Here is a 22093-nt window from a genome sequence, read left to right on the forward strand (position 1 = left end):
GTGTATAAATGTTACATTATGTTTAATGCCCAGTTGCCAGTAGTTTGATCTACTATAAAGTTTGTCCAACCTAACAACAATTCTCAATTCCCACAAAAGAACACCATGGACCAATCAGCTGATGTTCATAACTGGAACAACTGACCTGAGAGAAAGCATTTTATGTGGTATCTAGACACTGCTGGACTGGGACAGCTCCCTCCTGTCATCCATTCTTACACTGTGTGCTTTGTGAACGCCTATGTTTCCCAAAACAGAAAGTGTCTAAATACCCTAATACCCCAGTGGGGCTGCTCTGTGAATTGCCTTGTGTGCCAGTGTGCACTGCCACTCTGCTTTGGGCAAATTAAGGTATGATATAATTCAGACTTTACCCAACAACAGCAAACTGATAGAGAAATGCATACAGATTGAGGTATCTATAGATTGAGGTACTCACGTTTTTAGTCCATTCCGTATGGCCAGGCAATATCCATCCATCCAAATGACATGTCCAGGATTGTTCACAATGGAAAAACATGGGACACATTAATGATGAAGAAGTCTCATTGCTTTTTGTTCTAGTAACAATTAAAATGCAAAGCATGTTTAAATAAACGTAATGTGTACAGATTAAGGTTTGTAAAAATGTGTAATCTGCTTTAACCCCTCACACAAACCATTTTTGCCTAAAATGACCAGCCATACAAATCTTAACAAATTACAGATATCTGTATCGAAGTTTTTACAAGAGGAACCTCTCTCATTTTAAACACCAGCTATAAAAATGCACTAATAATTATAGCTCTATGAATCCATTCTAACTAGTCATATTACCAGGATGACATATCATTACAATCATTACAATACAATTTTAACTAGCCATAGTTTACAATTGAAATACACAAAATAAAAAAAAATCTATATATACTTTATATTTTGTTTTACTACTAAAACAACAGTTTTAGATCTACAGTTATTTTTACTAGTAAATAATTGTAATTCCAGATTTATCCACTGTAATTCTTACTGGTAAAAACCTTGGTTAAAACTGTATTTCCAATAATCAAATTAATTTGATTAATCTTCCTTATGTGAGACTGAACACCCTATTTAACTAGTAAAAAGTGTAATTGTAGATGAGAGTGAAATTTAATGTAAATCAATGGTCAAACTAGTCAAAATCATATTGTCTTTATTCAGGTGTAATTCTGATATTTTCACTAGTGCAAATTGCAGAGCTGATATCTGAAATGAGAGTTTCTATGAGTAAAAAAAAGATACAACTTCAGTTTCTCGGATTTTGCTGTTTATAGGTATATGTTTGAGTAAAATGAACAATGTTGTTGTTTTATTCTATAAACTACAGACAACATATCTCCAAAATTCCAAACTAAAATATTGTCATTTAGAGCATTTATTTGCAGAAAATGAGAAAAGGCTGAAATAACAAACAGATCTCAAATAATGCAAAGAAAACAAGTTCATATTCATAAAGTTTCATAAAGAGTTGAGAAATAAATATTTGGTGGAATAACCCTGGTTTTTAATCACAGTTTCATGCATCTTGGCATGTTCTCCTCCACCAGTCTTACACACTGCTTTTGGATAACTTCATGCCACTCCTGGTGCAAATATTCAAGCAGTTCAGTTTGGTTTGATGGCTTGTGATCATCCATCTTCCTCTTGATTATATTCCAGAGGTTTTCGATTTGCTAAAATAATTTAAAAAAAACTCATAATTTTAGGTACTCTCTTTTTTGTCCAGAGCTGTATATTATAAATAATTGGATTTTCGAGTTTTACTAGTAAAAACAGAATTAGAAACTGGTGCTGGTGTCATTTTAGGCTAAAAGGCTAGAGGAGAACCTGGAACTGAACCGTTATCTAGTGTATGACCACAGTAATGCACAGGGAGCTGCAGCTACTGCAATGAAATAACGAGCAAACAGCCTACAGACATGGTATTCCCAACTGCTGTCAGTGAAGATCCTAATGCGCTGCTCTTCAGTCAGTATAGCAACAAATGAGCGGATTTACTTTAATGTAGAGCAGATTTGAGTTAAACACGTGTACACATTTCATTTTTTACAGCTTTGCAAAACTGACAAAACATCACAGACGCTTACTTCTACATACCAGCCTTAATTATAATAAAAACGGGTCCGTCCGAGACAACAGGGAAACCCTCTGCTCTATAAAAACCTCAGAACCTCCTGTAGCCTGAATTAAACACACCAGGCTGAGAGAAAACTGAGAAAACTGAAACTATGAATGATAAAAGCAAACAGAACAGTTTATCTAAAAGAAACCCGATAAACCAGGTTAATAAGACTGAGAAACTGCAGTAAAGTGCTGCAGTGTATACAGCTAATAATAATGAACGCGTTTAGCCACGGCTTGCTTATCTAGCGTTAGACACAGAGGCAGCCCGAGCAGATGTTTCTCCTCCGTTAGAGAAAAAGCCGCTCCGAGAGGTAAATACAGCCCCTCCATACAGCTCTATACAGCTCTATCAGTCTTACCGCACCTTCAGCTACTGCAGCTCTGCTACTCCAACAATAAACAGCAGCCTGCAGCGGCGAGGCTCCACAAAATAACACACAACAATATCCAGCACGCGCGCAGAGAGCCCCGACCTGTACTTCCACACACGACCACGACCACCACACACCAACACACACACACACACAGCTTACACTGAACTGAGACTGACTGAACACTGAGCGCCTCCCTCCCCCCGATAAACCACGCCCACCCACGGCAATATGTCTATCAATCCATAGTAATATTAACTCATTGGCCAACGCTGGTGTCAATCAAAGTCAAACTCGTTCTTATTAGAGTATAAATAATTAATGTCCATTAATTAGCATTACAGCTTCATTAAATGTATCATGTAATACTATTAAGCCATGGCAATGCACTCCTTAACCAAAAAAAAAACACACACCAAAAAAAGAGTTGTTGGGATCAAAAGAAACATTATAAACTATATATTAATCAGGTCAAGTATTCATTTACCCATTCAAATCATTAAACTCAGGTTCCATATGGCGTCACATTTCAAAAGTCGGCGGTGCAAAAATACCAGGTGAAAAAAATTAACAATGAAAAAATTAACATTTTAACATATTTAACATTAATATTTCCAATTCCATCTATGGCCACAGGTGTTTAAAAAAAGGTAGCTAGCTATGCAGACTGCTTCTACAAACATTAGTGAAACAACACCTGTGCAACAAGTCCAGTCGTAAAATTTCCTCACTTAAGAAATATTACTAGTGCACAGGAAATATGGCAGTGTTAAATTAACACTGCGAGTGAAAAGTTTAACACTAATAAGTGTTGATTTAACACTAACAGTGTTGATTTAACACTGCCAAATTCCCTGTGTGGGAGCGCTATAATGTGTAATATTGGCACTGCTCGGCCTGCAGCTTTGTGCCTAAGACAGCAGCACAGCAGTCCCAATATTACAGGTTGTAGCACAAACCTCAAGTGTATAATTGCGATTATACCACAATCCATTATCGCTGTTTATTGAAATATAGTTCAATTGCTGCTCTGTTTGTAGCTGAGCTGTTTGGCTTGTAAGCGCTGCATCGTTGCTAGGTTATCTGTATGTGGCGGAGTAATACATGGAGAGCTTCAGTAACAGTGCATTACTGGCTGATAACGGCACTCATAGAACACCTCTCAACCAATTACATTACAGGGTTGGAACTAACTGTGGTATAATACCAAATATTCCACAGTCAACTGTTGTAAGTGCTGGTATAACAAAGTGGAAGAGACTGGAAATTAAGGTAACTAGCTATTGTCAACATAAAATGACAGTGCTGGGTCAGTGGAGGCTGAGGTGCATAGTTTACAGAAGTCACTAACTTTCTGCCGAGTCAATAACTACAGAAGTAACTCCAAATAACTCCAAAGTCAGATTAGGTCAAGAACAGAGAGCTTCATGGAAAGGGTTTTCATGGCCAAGCTGCTGTACCCAAGTCTTAAATTACCAAACACAAGGCAGGTGAGCGAATACTTTTAGCATTGTAGTGAATGTGTCAATGTAGTAATTTGTACAAAACATGCAGAAATTATAAATACACTTTTTAAGAAAGACTGAGATATGGTTGGTCAAGAAATCAATCAAATTTGTGTATGGTATCCTGCAGCATATTTTCCCACAGATGTTTCAGCTTGGCCTGCAGTTCCTGCACACAGACACTGGTGGTTGGTCCAAAAAATGCTTAATCTGTGAAAAATCTGGCGACCGGGCAGGCCAAAGATATGTTGCCACCTGGTGGAGATATTCCTGGGAAACCCTTGCTTGGAAGCCCTGCCATAAAACATGTGCCTGCAGGATGTTCTGCACATCGCTCCACATCAAAGGCAGGATTGAAGGGCTCACCACAAGGCCTACATAGTTCAATCTGTCCAGATCTCAAACCAAACCTGGATTTGTCACTTAAACCAATATTGCCCAGGTTTCTCATCCAAAACACTACTGTAAATGAAGGTAGAGGTGCTAGGCTGACAGATAACCTAGATAGCAAGCAATTTGTTGAAAAACAGCCATCCTGCGTCTTCAGTCCAGTCATGTTCCCTTTTAAAGTTTGTTAACTAGGAATGTTTAGCAGTTTACCATCTCTCCCCAACAGGTACACTATTAAAAAGTAGACTCTGATAGCCCATTTATAGGGAAGCGGGGGGTCATGTAGCAAGACCCAGCGTAATCATTTACATATCTGCCTAAGACATAACTGCATGCCGGTGGTCTTGTGGGGTCCAAGCCATTGAAGAGCAGGGTGAAAGGAGGATAACAGGGAAAATAGCGAAACAGCTGGACTACAGTCTGTAATTTTAGTTTTCCTATACACTCAGTACAGCCAATAAATTGGAAGGGTGAGTGTAGAAACAAGGAGTTGGCTATGGTGGTAATGTTATGGTTGATCAGCCTATAACTGATAACATGCTACCCATGCTATTGAGACTATAGTGTACATAAGCTTACTGTACAAGAGATAATGAAGACACTGCAGAGAAAGCTCCAGTCTTCTTTGCTGACTGGACCAAAGCTTTCAAGTAGGAGTTCAGTGGTGGTTTAGCGAATGTTGCTGCAGGCAAATTAACTCCAGGCCAGTGCTGCTGTCGTTTGAAGCTCTTGTACTAGTTCTACTCGGCTATAAATAATTCAGGGTAAATCTGTCACCTGGAATAAAGACGTACTCTCATTCTGTCTGTGTTTCACAATTGAAGACTGAAGGCTGACCGCGATCAGGTCTTATCTGAGTGGATCAGAGCAAAGCTGGTGTGTTTTATCCTGAGGAACACTGCATGATGCCAACTCACTCTGGAGCTTTATGCCTCCCAGTACATAATCCAGATAGGATTGATGCATGCCTAAAGGGGCTTCTGTTGAACTTGGACATTTTATTTTCTTTATTTTATTATCATATTACTGTTGTTTTATTTACAGTAAATAAAAGAACATTATGGTACAGTCCATTTTCAACTAACCTAAACTCTGCTAGTTATATACCTATACAAAATCTGCAATAACATTTAAACCACTGACATCTGCATTGGCTAACACTGATCATCTCGTGATGACTGATTATTATGTTTATTTGCATTTTTCATTATGTTTTATTATGCAAAAAAAAGTTAAAACACAATTAATGCTGAGATGTCCCTAACATTAAGGAGCAGTTTCCCTGACTTAGAATACACAGCATTTTGAATGGACATTTTCCAGTGAAAATCCATATCCAGGAAACTAATCCTATATACAACTCTGGACAAAAACATAAGTGACCACTTAATGTTGATGTTTTCCTTGATTTTCTCTAGAATATAATCAAGAGGAAGATGGATGATCACAGCCATTAAACCAAGCTGAACTGCTTGAATTTTTGCACCAGGAGTGGCATAAAGCTATCCAAAAGCAGTGTGTTAGACTGGTGGAGGAGAACATGCCAAGATGCATGAAAGCTGTGATTAAAAACTAGGGTAATTCTACCAAATATTGATTTCTGAACTCTTAAACCTTTATGAATTTGAAGCCTGAAAGCTCTGCATCTTTTTTGTTATTTCAGCCATTTATAAATAAATGCTTTAAATGACAATATTTTTATTTGGAATTTGAGAGAAATGTTGCCTGCAGTTAACAAAATAAAACAACAATGTTCATTTTACTATATGCCTATACTATATTATACATATGCCTGTAAATGGCAAAATCAGAAAAACTGAAGTGGTCTCTTAATTTGTTTACAGAGCTTTATGTATTTATGTGTTTACTACGGTGTTTAAAAATATTCCTAGCCTCATGTCTGAAAGAGTGGTCAACAGAAGATTAAAAGAATGAAAAAGATCCTTATCTGGGGTATATGTGAACAGAATTCTAAACGTGGCATGTTTAGTCCTTCAAATGTGACATTTCTGGCATCTGTCGATAACCGCACAACAGAAGTATGCATGTTTTGGCCCAGCTGTGGGCCACTGGCCAGGCTCTGAAAGGTCTGAATGGATCAGAGCTTGTGCAGGATCAATGGAATCACTACAGGAAGCAGATAGATAAGAGCATATCCACTGGGTTATTTTTAGATACTGAACTAGATACAATCTAATGCTCTTTCATTGACAATCTCTGCCTCACCACAGAGAGCACCCATGGTTCTCAGAAGCCCAGGCTCAGTCAGAGAGTGGTCCCACACATCTGTCTGGCTGCTGCTGCATTGTCTGACGTGATCAAAGTGTAGAATAAATGCTGCAAAATGCAAAGCTTTCCTCAGAGAAAATGAGAAACACCCACCAAAGCAGAAAACGAGAGACAGGGAGACAGCTACCTACAGCCTCCCCAGTGTCTCTGACAGGCTAAGCGCGGAGTCTGATAACCCCCCTCCCACCACCGCCACAACCACCATGCATAATGCATTGTTATTAATGTGGCTGTCTCTGCTTCCTTTTTCAAATGTGTCAATGAATAATTCTCTTTAAACTAAAAGGCGCAGACACTTGTGTGGATTGTGTGCTATCATTAAACAGCTGAGATAAGCTTGCTGTGTTTCAACCATGTGTCACTATCGTTGAACAACTCCATCATCATCATAAGCATTTAAATATGCTACTTTATAGCATAATTATACCACCTCAGTACTTATTGTCATAGTGGACAATGGTCTGTTTCATATGTCAGTATTGGAGTGTATTGTTGCTGTCCAATGAAACACAAATATTTCCTAAACAGCACCTTTACAGGAGAAACCAAAAACCTTCTAAACTTTTAATTTAAGTCAATGAAAAAAATATATATTTCAGGTAATTTTAGAGAATTTCTATTGGTCCATTCACCAAAGCATAAGAGACAGTTTGTGTGTTTAAATTATGTACTAGTTTTTATTAGATAGCAACAATACAGACATATACAATATATGATACAGTTTAACAATACAAAACAACCTTGGACATGGTACTAATATCACTTTTTAAAATAAATTTTATTTAATAATTTTCCTACATAACAGAAATAACACAATTCATTTACATCAAGATCAAGAGAACCCAGCATATATAAAATGTTCCGACAAAATAATTTTTTAACATTCTAAACCTAATTAACTAGCAAATTTGATATTATTCCAAACTTAAAATTTTAATAGATAACAGGGGTATTTCTACGTTCACAGATTATGTGTTTAAAAACTATATTTGCAGGTATTTGAGTTTGTTTAATAACCAGAGAACATCTAGTTTTCCATAATTTACTGTTAACTATACATAAAGTGCACCAAAAGAAGTCTTTTATTTTAGGGTCCAGGCTTTCATTGAAAGTACCAAATAAGACTGTTTTGTAATTTACATCCAGATTAAGACTGATTTCCTTGACTTTTTATGACTTTTGCCATGTCCCGTGGAAAAAAGCTGCCTTCTGTATTGAATGCATTTGTGATTTCTGGCTTAAAAAAGCAAAACAAAAAGGAGGTTTTGGAGTGGCCTAGCCAAAGTCTAATTGGGATGCTGTGTCATTATCTTAAACAGGCTGTTCATGCTCAAAAACTCTAAATGTGGCTGAATTAAAACAATTCTGTAAAGAAGAGGTGAAAGACTCGTTGCCAGTTATCGGTTGCCAGTACTCGTTGACACTTTGTTGGTGGTTGGTGAACTATTCCCATAGTCTCAGTTCAGCAGTAACACAGAGGTCTTTAAAAACTACAGCAGCACTGCTGTGTCTGATCTACTCAGAGGTGGAGGTGGTCATAATATTCTGACTGGATTCTGTATTTTGTGTTATAATGAATGCATGGTCATTAGGCACTGACAAGCAGGGAAATGGCATCTATTACTAAAAGGCACAGTTTGACCTTATAGAGTCTTTAAAGACCTCCAGACAGAAGATGTGGAAGAAGGGAAAGGGCATATTGTAACTGATGCCATTTTGGTTTGAATGTGAAATAAAATTGTAGGCCACTGACAGATAAAAGTGAAGGCCAGGTATTTTAATTCATGAGCCGAAAGATACAAATGCATGCCAGGAACTTCTCCTGCTTTGATGTTGCCCAGTGGGTGGCATTTCAGCCTTTAATATGATGTTTAATTGCGGAAAGTCCTGCATCTCTGCAAGGCAGCGACCTCGAGCCCTGATTAAGCTGCCAAATCACAGAAAATATATGCCAGAAGATACTTGGGTAATACTCGTAATCTGAACGCATTACAGGATTTGACCGGGGCAGACAGGCAGTAATTTCATTTTCAGGCCGTTCTATTTTGGTCTTTACTGGGGAGCTTGGGAGTTAAAGGAACGCGCAGTATAAAATCATATCCTCTGGTGGGAATGAGCGGAATGCGTAAGAATACCTACTTATAACAGGATTACACAGCTGAATAGCACAATCTAATTGAAACCAGATGCATAGATGACGCTCTACTGCACGCAGCGCTGTGTTTTAATAACAACGGTGAACAGCCTTGGAAATGTGTGATCATTATTCTCTACCCTATATATTAAACACATTCATTTTGCAGAGAGAGATGTCGTCACAGAACAGCCGAAGCAGACAGTGCACCGCATGAAAAATCAATGCAGCATAAAGTCATTTATGTAGTACTTGAAGTGCACCAGTAATAGACATCTTTTTATGCTTTATGATTTTGAGACATTTTTAAAAGTCTCTCTTCTCTCCTGGAAGTGCACAATATGGACAAAAAATGATGTTTGATAATGCTGTTGTAGAGGTGAGAAATATGATACATTAAAATTTTCTTATTGTATTGACAATGTGTTATTTAAGTATATTGAGGATACTGTCACAGCTTAAAAGTACACTGACCCAACTGTATCTTTTATTACAAATAGTGTAAATAGTTCTGTTTAATTGGAATATCTTTAACAAAAACTGAATAAAAAAACACTGTACTATGTATGAACAAATGCGTACGCAGGTGACAGACTTTCTTCCTTAATCGCGTGTGGGTAAAGAAAGGGAGAGGGAGAGAAAGCCACTCCCCTCATATGCATATTCATAAAGTGCATGCAGAGCAGAGAGGGTTCTGATTGGCCTGGTCTCTACAATGTTTTTAGTGTGAGCGGGCAGTGTTTTAATTTTTCCCCTCCTGGACGGGATGTTCAGTGAGTGGGAGAAGAAGTACTCTGACTACTCTAAAGCAGTGTTTCTCAACCAGGGTGCCGCGGCACCCTGGGGTGCCGTCAAAATATTGCGCCTCACGTGCATATTTCCTTTCCAGTGTCCCAATTCACAGGCAGCATACTCTGAAGGATGCGACCCACAGAGGCGGTGTATTACTGCGCAGCTGTGACGCAATCTGTCTTCGAATACAGCCTCCGAAGGATGCGGCCCCTAAATTGTGACACACTGTAAATTTTTTGTCCCCCACGCGATGCACTGCGAGAGTAGTGTGAAGCGCTCAAGCTAGCATGGAACGTTTTTTAAAAAGAAGATTGCAGATTCAGATAACTCTGAATTGGAGCCATTAACTTCTTCATCCAGTGGTAGTTCAGCAGTGAGTGTAGCAGAGTATTTCACTCGTTTGAAAAGTCAGCAGGTTTCGCGCTAATTGTAAATTACCCCCCCCCCCCCCCCCCGTTAACTGGGGTGCCTTGACATCTCGCATATATTTAAAGGGTGTCGTGATAGAAAAAAGGTTGAGAAACGCTCCTCTAAAGTATATCCATGTCTGGTAAAGCCAGGCGGACACTGTGCGATTTTTTTAATCGGATGCGTTCTGGAGAGCTCAAACAGCACGTTTGAATCGTTTGTCGTGTATGAACAACGCCTGCGATTCATCTGCACACACTGTACGGTCCGACTGACCTGCTGCGACGGGGGAGCTTACACTGCACGTCTAAACGCGTCTAGGCGGAGCTTTCTTTGCATACAAACTCTCGCTTCAACACAACGCCTTGCAAAAGAAAGCGCTTAGCTTTGCTTATTTGTGCCCTGTTGTGCGCTGAAAGTCCACGGAAGAGACGTACATGGACTCGCAGGTGGCTGAGGCGACGTGGACTCTACGGGTTGTCCGTTTTACAGAAGGAGAGCGCATAGAAAAATGACTGCGCGTCAGGCTGCGAAAGAAACACCAGCAGCTTAAATAAAATAAAATAATTTTATTTTTTATTCTGTTTATTGTTTATGTAAAAACTGGTTTTGCAACACTGAATATTAAACAAGCAATCGGTTATTCACACTGGATAGGGACCCTCATTTACAGTGCCGCTGAGCATTAACAGTTTAAAAGGGATTAATAATATATATAAAAAATAGGAATAAAAACTGACATTTATTATAGACGAATAAAATATATACGTAAAAAAGGAAAAATAGGACCTTAAAAAAAGATCATAAAAATTGACATAAAAGGGAAAAAAATTATATCTTATGAAGATATATATTTAATGATTTGATTAATAAAAGAAGAAAAATAATTTAAATGAATAAATAAAAAATATAAAATATAAACTCATTAAAAAATCGTTTAAAATAACCCAGGCTTTCTGCAGAATAATCAAAGTTTCAGTTAGTTTCAGTTTCAAATCATGAAAACAGCTCACCAAAACCTCAAACTATTCTTTATATTTGACTATATTTACTTACAGGTCCTTTGCTTGTACTTACAGGCCCTTACTTATTTTTATTCAACTGAACTGAGTTCCTGTAGCCTCGCGCTGAATTCAGCTCCGCGCTGCGAAAGAGAGCGAGAGAGAGGCGCAGCGCATTTTGTCTGATTTATCTTGATTAATTATTAAGTACATTTATTAGCTTTAGTAAGTTTAATAGCACTAATTTTACTACACTTCTCCGACCTTATTTATTAAAACGTTTATTTTAGAAGACAGAGGTTATTATGCGGGCAATGCCGCGCGCAATGCCACGCGCTGCGCTAAGCTGGCTTTGCGTGGCTAATATTCTGGAGCACTGGACGAGATTTTAATTAATAAATTAACATATTTATAATTTTAATAAATTTGCCCTGGCGAAAAGAAACGAATTATAAAATATAGCTTTATATTTCTGTGCATGTTTTAAGTTTTATATAATTGACGGGCAGCACCAGAGGCTGACAATGTGCTTTATTTTTCAGATATAATAGCAAAGTGAAATAAAATAAATTTATGTTTGTCAAAGATATTTTCTCTTTTAATTTTTCTTTTCAAAAACTCCAGCTATTGACTGAGAATAAGCATCTGTTGAAATTCTTAAACAGCAGAATGCCTGTGTCTGCTAAGCTATAAGTCTGTGTACCGAACATAAATATAAATCCTTATAACTGACAGAAATAAATATGACTAATAATTATTTATAGTTACTGTGCAGATTTTTGGGAAAACAGGTCGTGACGTTAAGAAATCGGCCCGCAAAATAGCTCACACTGTGAGACAAGCGACCAAAATTTCTGGCATGTCAGAAATCCCTGGTCGCGTCCGACTGCTCATTCGCAGCTCCTATGGGCAATTAATCGGACATCGCTTCCCCTCTCACACTGCACGACAAACGACGCACGATCAAGCTAAAATTCGGCCCGATCATGAAATTCAGTCGCATCCGACCAGATCGGGCTTAAAATCGGGCTAAAATCGCACAGTGTCCGCCTGGCTTAAAGATCGCTGGTTCGAATCCTGTTCATGTAGCTTGCCAACGGCTACCGGAGCCCTGAGAGAGCACAATTGGCACAACTCTCCCCACATCACTCCAAAGGGTGATGTCCACAGCACAAGACGTCTGTGTAGTCTTCACCCTCCTGTTGTTGGGACGTCACTAGTGATAGGGGGAGTCCTAATGTATGGGTTGGGTAATTGGCTGTGTTAATTGTGGAGAAAATGAGAAAAAAAAACATTTAAATTAAAACACATGTTGAACAATTTTAGTATCTGTGATTAATTTGTAAATTTTCCTAAATACTCTTAAATGAATGAAATCTCTGCTTACTTGTGGTCAGTCAGTCCAGTTGGACAGAGCAGTAGATTAAGGCAAATGAGGACACTGGGGATTTTGGTCACAGATCATTTTCAGTGTTATGAGAGAGCATGACAATCACTCCCCCCAGTGGCCGAAGCCTGAACAAACAAAGGCTCACACTGTACAGCAAATTCAGTAAGCAGATATGGCCATATACAGTGAATATATATTTTTTTCATTCATAAAGATTTTGTTCTAATCGTGTTTTTAACTGTTTTGCATTGTAAAAATCACAATATAAAATTATGTACAACACACAAGAGAGCAAATATCTGCAGTTATCTGTCTGTGGATTAAACTAAAACCAACAAAGAGGGTTGTCAAACATTACATTTATTAAGGTATGAGAGGCTATATTATTAACAGGAACAATCTCCTGCTGAAAGGTTTGGCCTTAATAAAGCTTTTGCTGGTAACTGGGTTTCAAGCTGGTCTTTGGTGAAACGTTGAAAAGCTCATCATTAACACGAAACAAACATACTCTATGGTGGAATAGCTTTTTATAAAATATTTACATACATTCATTATAAAGAAGCATAAGGGAAGAACATTTATTTTAAAACATTTACCTGGATTTTAAGTACAATATTTTGAAGCATAAATGATCTATTGGTTATACATAAAATGTGTATGTTGCCTTAATATTAATAAAATACTTTTGTTGTTAACAATATACTTTTGTTGTTGAATTCACACTGACACTACTGAACCCTTTATAAATTATTTTATTTAAAGCAGTGATTTATTTTCAGTAAATTTTGGAATTATAGGATTGTAAAATATGACCCTGTGATGTAATAAATTAATGTGACACATCATAAAAGACTATTATGCCGCCAACAAATAATGTTAGCACTTGTGCTGTGCCTCTGAAGCAGTTTTTTTATTGAATTTTATTATAACTATTTCTATTTCCCTCACCCAATGACAAAATGTCCAACATTAAGAATGAAAAAATATACTTTACCTAACATAAAAATGACAATTTCTTAAAAATGAGATTTGAGCTGCATTCAGAAGCGCTCTCTATTACAGAAATAGAGCACTATATGTCGTGAAATCAGCTCTAATTAGTTAAAGCTAATTAATTAAAGCTGTAATAATTTATGTAATTGGTTTCCTGTCAGTGGGTGAGGATAAGTGATTGGTTGCTAAAGGGAACGACACTGTTCGAGTCACAGGGATAATGAAGGACATTAACTCATAGGTAAGATAGTTGGTCACCTTTTATTACTTTATTAACATAAAATACGTTCACTAACACGTTATAATGAAAATATTTGACATTGTTTACGGCGGTATAGGGAGGACCTGCCTGCACAAAGCCATAGCTAGGTCACTAACTAACCTAACTAGTTAGCGTTAGCTAGGCTAACTAGCGTTAGCTAACTTAGCTAACTAGCTTGATAACTGAATTGGTTAGCGTTAACTAACTAACGAACGCTAGCTGACGTTGGAGTGAGTCTATTTATTGCAAGAAGTTTAGTTTTCGCTTCTGAAAACAAACATGAGGTTAATGTTGTTTCTTGGTCATGTCCTATTTTGTTTGTGTCCTTTAGGCAGTAGCTAATTATCAAGCAGCTAGCTTAACAATTGGTATGGAGCCTGCTGTGTTGTTAACCTAGTAAAGCGGTCGAAAACATACAAAATCCAGTAAGGTTAGTTAGCTAGTCTCTCTAGTTTCTTCTAGAAGAACTAACGTAAACTAACCTAACGCTAACTGATTAGCTAGCTAGGTTGGGTAACATATATATATATAAATATATATATTAATAGGGTAACCAAACGTCCGTATTTCCCGGGACATGTCCGTATTTCACGTCCTGTCCCATTTTTTTTTTTTGGAAAGTGAGGAAATGTCCTGGTTTTTAAATTACCTTCATTGGACCAGAGAGCAGACACCAGGTGTCCTGGTTTACCCAAATGAAAATATGGTCACCCTAATGTGTGTGTGTGTGTATATATATATACCTATATATATATACATATATATACGTATATATATATATATATATATATATATATATATATATATATATATATATATATATATATACGTATATATATATATATATATATATATATATATATATATATTATATAATATATATATATATATATTATATAATATATATATATATATATATATATATATATATATATACGTATATATATATATAATTAAAATGTGCCAAATTATAATGTTTAAATCTGCCACCTGCAGAAAAGATTTTGGTCTTTTGAATAATTAAAATCAGTGATTTGAAAGTGAGTAAAGTCAAAACGTTCACCATGACATTAAAACGGCTGTAACCCATCCAAGCCCTGTGCAGAGTGGGATGTGTAGTGCTTGCATACATTAAGGCTTGCTTTGTGGGCACCATGTCTCAGTGTTTGGGGTCAGTGTGTGGCATTACGGTTAAAAATGCGCTTTCTTTGTGACAATTTTGTAATCGCAATTAAAATTCAAACTTCCACTGTTTATTGTATATACTTTCATTCAAGTGAATTTCTTTTTTTTTATTTAATGCATCTATTTCTGTATTGGACATGTTTTAGGAACATGATGACACCATTTTCCGACTTGTTTCTGATGCTGTGAGGATGGGGAATTGCATCAAAACATTCTCATAGTTATGTATGCAGAAATTAAACAGAGAACAGTGTAATGAGTTCTGACTTCAAAAGACATTTTTTTGTCAACATTTAAATTTTCATATGCTCAAAAAAATTCAGTTAACAGAACTTATGTTCCTGTGTATTCTTACCATTTTTAGTTATATTTGGTTAAAATTGAGCAAAACAAATTTGAACATTACTTAAGTGTTAAATCTACATAATTTAGTTACATCGTAGTATAACATGACCAACACTCCAGCAGGATAATGTGCATCTCTGAATTGGCATCTTTACATGAGAGGCAAATATACCTAAAGATATTTTAGACCTGTCTAGTGCCCCATGCGTCATACAATTGGCAATGTAAAGAAATTAATAAAAAATATGTCAAGAGAAAAACACAGGTTGTTATTATTATTATTATTATTATTTACAAATATTAGTTTGTGACAATTATGATAAAGTTCACATACAGTAAGAAAGTATAAGGGAAAAGACAATACAAAAAAACGATGATAAAAGAATCAAGCAATATGCAAATAAATGATACAAAAAAACAATTTAATTGATTGAGTTTTGTTTTATTTACCCAACAAACACTTAAAGTAAATATGGTAACTTGTTGTATTTACTGTATTAACATTTGATCAGTTGCATGTATTAATTGCATATGTTACATTTATATGCAGTGTGAATACAGGCTTTAATTCTGAACAACCAGCAGCACACCTGATTTCACTTGTTTAATTGGTTGGTCAGTCTTTAAACAACTGATCACGTGCGCTTCTCTTGGCTGGAATGAAACTCTGCAGCCATGCTGGCCCTGTGTTTTACACCTCTAACATTTTCTCTCTGTCTGTGTGTCTGTCAGGGTTTCTTCTGAAAAGTGTGCAGATCTTCACTCTTTAAAATCAGCCATAAGAGGTCAGTGGAGCGTCAGAAAGGACCACAGAGGAAGATCAGTATGAGTGAGGTAACTTGCAAATTAAACCCTGCAGATACTCAACCCAATAATAGGTCCTTGTTTCAGTCCTAGGTCAGTTGTGACCTTCAGAAAGAGACATTGTTTTTATGCTCTTTTTAGGATGGGTAAGAAGGAGTGCACTTATAGTAGAGTATCAGTAGTTTGTTTTAAACTATAATTTCATTATGATTTCTCAAAAAAAAAAAAGCATTTATTTATTTACTCTGGGGCTGCCTGTAATCATGCCTTTAGTTTTTGTTTAGTTTCGCATGTGAAAAGACTGTAGATGAATCATTATGGTCCAGGTAAAAAAAACAAAAACACCCCAGTTCCTGAGTTTAACCTTCTCAAAAGGTTGAAAAACAACACAAAGTACTTAGTACAAAGTACTAGTTTAGTACTGAATGGTACCTATACATATTTATTTTTAACAATGCATTGTTGTAAATAGTTATATGTGCTCATTATTTAATCTGTAATGTATGTGAATTTACTTGATACTCTTCTGCTGCTGCCGTTTCCCTAAAAAGCAGATGAGAACAAACCGTGTGTCCACAATTTTTTACTGGAAAAAAATTGACTGTGATATGCTACTAATTATGGCTTCAGAAGTGGGAAGTAGGATCATCCGACTAGAATATCTATGCACAAGCCCAACAAATGTGTCACATGCACTAATACATAATCTGCTGCACATACCATGATACCATTCCTTCCCCCTACACTTTTTTAATGCGCTGTAAAAAGTAAAATGAAGGGATAAAAACTGAAATCACCCTACTGTTGGTTTTAACTGCAGAAACATCAGATTTAGGTTTCCTTCCTCACTTCTATAAAAAATAAGAAAGTAATAAGTGTTGGCATTGATAATTTATTAAAGTCATAAATAAATACAAGATAATTTCTATACAAATATTTAAAAAATTACATGTTTCTATGAACTAAGATTTAATATACCTAAGAATAGAGTTACGTTATATGTTGTTGCTGAAGGTCATGACCTTTTAGGTCTAAAGAAGAAAAGCATCATGAGCTTGAAGCAATAACCCTTCTGACCACTAGATGGCACTGAAAGATGAGGACTGGAAGCATTCAGTATTCATAATATGCAAGTTTTAATAAAGATTGAGCCCATGCTCACCCAGAGACCCCCCACCCCTCCCCACACAAACACCCCATAGAAGTGACTTCTCCATTTTTACCTCATCTGATTCATCCTGCCTCTGATGTTCTGACAGATCACCCAGTCATGCTGATTTGTGATTTACTGCAGCTGGAAATGCGTCCTCTCTGTTTTGGTTTTTGTTACGTGAGTGAAATGGATAGCGGAGGCTTTTTTTGTCATGTTTTGCAACACATGGCTTTGTAAAACAGTATTTTCCACTGTCATCCCTTTGTTTTGCTGTTACTTTCATAAGCAATGGATGGTGGGGGTTTGAATATGGGCGGGATTACATAAGCTTCCATTGTACCTTACATAATGCTATCCAGAATCTTGGAGAGCCTTTTTAAAGCTATGTACAACAAGAAATCTGACGCGAGTGTGCTCGGTGCAGTCATGGCACATGTGCATCTGTTAGTTCACATTTGCCCAGTCTTTATCTGCAGCGCTCATAGGTAGAAAGTAGATTTTTTTTGTTATGTAATGTTTCTACTGTGTGTACCACTTTGATTAACAAGAAAGCCTTTAAAAAACATCATTAGCACACAAAAATCTCAGATCTATCGGCACCCCAAGAGATTTTGAGCTCCTAAATAATTTCTTCCAAGGTCTCAGACCTTAATTAGCTTGTTATGACTACGGCTCGTAATCATCAGCAGAAAAGGCCAGGTGATGCAAATTTCTCAAATCTTGTCCCAGCAATCATTGACCATGGAATCATCTTAACATCTACTTAGATTTCTAAAAATATAAATAATTAAAGCTCACAAAGAAGAAAGGAAGCAAAGTGTTTTCAGGTAGCTGATTCTCAGTTCATAATATCAGTAAGAAATGCGACATACATTCATCCACTGCTTATTTTCAAGGGGACTATGAAAGTTAGATTTTGTCTAAGTTTGTTCTGTTTTAACAGTTTTTTTTTCCTCATATTTAAAATTTTTAGGTTGTTAATAGTGCTGTCAGGTGTTTAAGAAAATCAAATTAATCATGTGCTGTGATTAAATAATCTAATAATTCTTTCCAGTATTTTAATTATGACTGTTAAAAAATCTTGTAATGTGAACATAAACAACATGGTGCAGACTACAGAATTATGACATGACTGCAGTGGTCTATTTATATTTTCTTCCCTGTGGCTTTTATTATGAAATCCAAAATGACTGAGTGGCCATAACGGCTTAACAGCTAACTGGCGATGCTGACTGTTTTCAGAGCTGAATTAATAGCTGATGTTTAATAACAGATGGATGATTATGTTCTGCTTAGGTTAATAGGTAATTTGGTTTGATATGATATGTGGATTATGGTTATACTTCACTCCAGTCTTTAGTTATTGACCTTAGAGTATCAAAATGCAGCTAGTGGCTCAATGCTTACTAACAGTCGAATTTAGCAGCAAGGATTGGAGGGTGTTAGCTTGGATGCGAACTGTTTTTCGAGGTAAATGAATGGCTGAACCAGAACGATGTTACTGTGCTGGTTAAATATGTTAAGTTCTGCTGTTTGATATGATATTTGTATGATGTCTGTAGATTATTCTGCTCTTCAGTTATGAAGGCCACGTCACCAGAAACAGGCTCAGTGCTAACTGCTGGTCATTTTTTTATTTTTTCTTTTATTTTCTAATTCTTTATATTTAAATTCCGCTTTTGTGCCTCAATTCTGGGATTCTGTCTGTGTTTTCTTAGGGCTAGTGATGTGATATTTAAAGCTAGGCGTCAAAGTCTTTGAAAAATAAAAAAGGGGCATGCCATACAAAGTCCCTGATCGAGGCCTGTATTGTTACCGTAAAAATCATGTGACTGCAGACAAATGAGGCCTGTGGATTCTGTGAGACAAAAAATCATGTCGTTTTGAGTGTCTCTACCTTGCGGCACTTTGTGGGTTAGGCTATTGGAGTGTGTGTTGGTTAAATGAGTTAGGGTTCAAGCTCAGTTAATATATCCTAGCTATTATCAGCTATTACTATACGGCATTAAACTACATTATATTATTACATTAGTGTTTAATAGGCTAATTGACTTTATTAAGTACACTTACTTTATTAGGTACATTTACACAGTGATCAGTTTCTCTGATTTTATTATGTATAGATGTATGTTTGAAATATTGAATTGAATTATTATTTTGTCATTTAGGGCATTTATGCTTAGAAAATTTAATTTGGTCAAAATAATGAATAAATGCAGATTCGTTGTTGTGAAGAACACATGAATAAAGCCACATACAATATTATCCTGGAAGAAAACTTGCTTCCTTCTGCTCTGGCAGTGTTTCCTAACTCCATGCCACACAGCTAGGTTCGTCAAGGTGTGGTATAAGGACCACCAGATTAAGAATCTGTCTTTCCCAATCTCCAGACCTGAACCCCATTGAAAACCTCTGCAATGTTACAAGGAAAATTACGTTTTAGATAAATAAGGGGATGATTGTTATTTGAAAGCTCAAAGCTTTTGGACTGTCCAAGCTTTTGTATGCAACTTCATGGATTACTGTAAGAGAAAAAAATACATTATATACAGATTTACAGCATGCAAACTGAAAACTAATTAATTTGATTTTCCAAAATGATGAATGTTAATGTTACTAATTGAATAAGTTTAACTGAGTTTGAACAAGTAATCATACCTTCCCTGAAATCTGAATTCACACAGTGCTATAGTACTTTGGAGCTAAACAATGATGTGAAGGACATAGATACAGTTGATACATCAGTGCATCTGACAGCAGATTTTCTGTAGGAGCTCAGTGGAGCAGACACTCTCATAATGCCTGAGCTGATGGCATTTAGATTCAATGTTCCAGTTCAGATTGAGGCAACACGACTGAAGGTTCTCATTCAGTCCTGCTGCATTTGCAGAGACAAGGTTAACACAGAAAGATGCCTGCTTTCATCTCCCTCAAACACCGCCTGATTCTCAAACAAGGGGGAATCAACATTACAAAGCTGGAGAGAGATGAGAAGGAAGAGCTGGAGCCGTCATCAATTTGCAAAGCATTTTTATTGAGAAGCTCTCCAAGCGTGACATCACCCCCGTGCACTCTGGATAACATCTTCATTTCAGCCAAAGTGAAGCTAAATGACACACAGTAGCTCTGGAGAATACATTGCCTCACAGTTAACATTGAGTTTGTTAGGTTTAGGCTTAATCTTCAGTAACCTTTAGCCAGTGATGTTTAGAGATCAGACCGTTTACATTCATTTTTCCTTCATTAATTCATCATGCTGCGCTGGAAGCTGTACGTGACCCTCTCTGAGAGTAAATAATCCTCCACTATTATACAGATAAGGGAGGTCTGTTTCTTTTTTACTGAAGGCAATTAATCTCAGCATAATGACACTGTCAGGCCAACCGGTGGTTAATTACAAAACCCGAGCAGTAGACAGCAGAATCGGCTAAACCTAAAGAGTTTTGGTTGTGCAAAAGGTCATCTGTGTGGAAAACACGACTGTGAAATACCACAGCTATAATAAAGTAAAGGTTTTAATGTAATGCTACAGTGAAAGAGTGAGGCTGGGTCATTCTAGTATTGGGGAAACATTTCTCTTTATATGCACATGTAGAATTTGTATTTTCAGTAGCCCGAATCTCTGAAATAAATTTGCATAAAACCTGCGAATAAGTCTAACCTGCGTTAGGGCTGCATTGGATTTTCATTTTTTTTTTTTTTTAAGTTTACAAGCATTTGTCCAGCCATGTGAAGGTCATGCGATTGATTACCTTGTGTTTACACCCACTCCCACTCTCCCTCCCCCTCATGCTTCTAAGGCAGCAGCAGCCTGTCACTCACATAGACTCACGCACTGCTCACTCAGAAAATTACAACACTGTGTATCTACTTCTTCTGTCAAGGAGCAAAACATTGCAACATGGCGTGTTAGATTTAATTGCCTACATCCTACGATGTGACTATTGCGCATGCACACCGCTGTGGTCACATAATAACGTGCAGCTCTAACCTGCACCCAATGATGTAACTTCCTGTGGCGATAAATGTGGAAGCTGGTGAAATATGTCAAACCTTTAATCTCATTATTTATTTAGTAGAAATTGTTGCAGGTGTGTCATCAGTATCTTATTTACTGCTCCAACCTTGTTTGCAAGTTGAGCTACAGGGAAATAAGGGACACCACCAGTGTTTTGTTTCTTACCTCTGTAAACTCCAGTACACAGTGCTATTTATTATATGATATAATTAGGAAGGTAGTGTGGACACTGAGACCTATAAGCTTGGAAAGCAGATTTCATATTTGGTGCAAAACATGGTGAAAAAGTGGAATTAGAATAACGGTACAGTTTGGACTAGACTGCACTGGGACTGTGGTTTTGAAAGTAGAAAAAAAGGGGAACTTATTTTAAACAAAAGCATCCTGTCAGCTCTCCTTCAAAGAGATAATAAACAGGCTGTCCTCCTAAATACTTTTCACATGCTGAATCTGTAGTAAATGAAAAAAAAAAAAAGAATGCTTTAATATTTTACTATAAAATCTATATAGCAAATAAATCCAATTAGCTAAAATACTTAATAGTTTTTTTTTTATTTCCATTGCTTTGGAAGCCTATTTTATATTATTTATATTATACTTTATTTCATATTGAACTTTTATTTTATAAATCACCCCTAAACAGCAAAAAAACTTTGTTAAAAAAGTGTTCTAACTCACTTTAAATTAGTAGAAATAGCTGTTAATTTGCCTCAATGGTCAATATTTGTAATCTTTCCTTTCTTTCAGCTCTCCTTCACTTATAGTCCTTTTTCACCAACGTGGATCAGGCTTTGTTCTGTTTCTTGCACCTTATTTTGAACCGTTCTGCACAGTTCCACCAACAGTGAAGTGAGGTCTTTGCACCCAAAAAACAAAAAGCACCAAAAGCCGTTTTGCAACTTATTCTG

At 36.7% G+C, this 22093-nt stretch overlaps 1 protein-coding gene across 2 annotated transcripts in view; it reads right to left on the bottom strand.

Annotated features, from left to right (window-relative positions):
* The window catches only part of epb41l3a (erythrocyte membrane protein band 4.1-like 3a), a 146769-nt gene extending 144103 nt beyond the window's left edge, over window positions 1-2666 (bottom strand). Inside the window, exon 1 of one of the 2 annotated variants that reach the window (XM_049480022.1) lies at window positions 2510-2666. The gene's annotated coding sequence lies outside the window, so the exon portion shown is untranslated. Of the gene's footprint in view, window positions 1-439; window positions 532-2509 lie in introns of those variants that run through there. The other variant, XM_049480012.1, reaches the window with a different exon arrangement.
* Window positions 2667-22093: the final 19427 nt, after the last annotated feature.

The sequence above is a fragment of the Astyanax mexicanus genome, chromosome 6, assembly GCF_023375975.1.
Source record: "Astyanax mexicanus isolate ESR-SI-001 chromosome 6, AstMex3_surface, whole genome shotgun sequence".
NCBI lineage: Eukaryota > Metazoa > Chordata > Actinopteri > Characiformes > Acestrorhamphidae > Astyanax > Astyanax mexicanus.